Source organism: Eptesicus fuscus, chromosome 12 (genome assembly GCF_027574615.1).
Source record: "Eptesicus fuscus isolate TK198812 chromosome 12, DD_ASM_mEF_20220401, whole genome shotgun sequence".
Taxonomy (NCBI): Eukaryota; Metazoa; Chordata; class Mammalia; order Chiroptera; family Vespertilionidae; genus Eptesicus; species Eptesicus fuscus.
In genome coordinates, this window is record NC_072484.1 from 37628308 (window position 1) to 37629650 (window position 1343).

Consider the following 1343-nt stretch of genomic DNA (forward strand, 5'->3'; position numbering starts at 1 on the left):
CGGTTCCTCACATGCATCTGGTGAGGAAGCATTTATCACCCCTGGGACCCTTCAGCACATGTGCGTGCGCTTAAATTTACATAACCTCTGTGTTTCAAATCACCGAGGTAGAAACTCAAGTATTTATCCTGCCTCTTTTACACAAACTCCCTCAAGGTTACGGCTGGTGGATGAAGGGAAGGTTTCCTTACACAAGCACTTCCTAAAAGCAAGCCATGGTGGGCGTACTGTGCAATCCCTAAAGAACGCGTGGACCCAGGCGAGGATCACCACGGGCTGCTGTCACAGGAAGAGATCAGACATTATATGCCACCTGATGGAAGTAATAACACCACCTATGAGGAAGAGGTGCCACAAAGCAAAAACAAAAAACCCAAACCTGATCCAGCCCGCTGTTCTGCTTCACTTACAGGAAAGACGGTGGCCGGAGGAGCCGGTGCCCTGTCCCCTACAGGGATGCGATCAGTAAACCCAGACTGTGGGAATGCTGGAGCTGCAGGACCCCGTTTCCTCGCCATCAAACGTACAGGGAGCCCTACCCGGTTTGGCTCAGTGGATAGAGCGTCGGCCTGCGGACTAAAGAGTCCTGGGTTCAATTCCCGTCAAGGGCACATGCCGGGTTGTGGGCTCGATCCCCAGTGGGGGGCGTGCAGGAGGCAACCGATCAATTATTCTCTCGCGTCATTAATGCTTCTATCTCTCCTTCTCCCTTCCTCTCTGAAATCAATAAAAATATAAATAAAAAAACTTACAGGGAAAGGAAGAGAGGTGGAGGGGAATCCATGAAGAGCAGTGCATTAAGGACGTATTAATAACAGCAACGTACATACCTTACGGTATGTGGATCCTGATTCCCTCACACTGGGAACTTGAACACTGGGTACAATATTAAAGGGCCATTGTTAATTTCGGTAGCTGTGATAATGCTATGTGGTTACGTGTTTAAGAAAAGGCTTGGATACGACATCTGGGATTGGCTTGAAAATAATCCGGGGCTGGTGGGGTGGGAGGTAAATGGGCAGGGAGCGCTAGAGCGAGGCTGGCCACGTGCTGGCATCGGGGGCAGCTGCATTATGGGTACCTGTGGCATCAGTATACCAGTATCCACAATCAAAGGTTAAAGTAATTAATCTCCTACTTAAAAGAAATAAAAAACGTTGTCATGAGCGTTTGCTTTTGGGGAGAAAACCAGGTGACTGGGGAATGGGAGATGACTCTTCACTGTTCCCATTCTGTGCTGCTTGGATTTTTATACCATGGCTCTGGACTATCCATTCAAGAACATTCACCCACTTTTAAAAAATCACCCAATTTAAATAGAAAACTTCAAAGTGAGCTCTTGA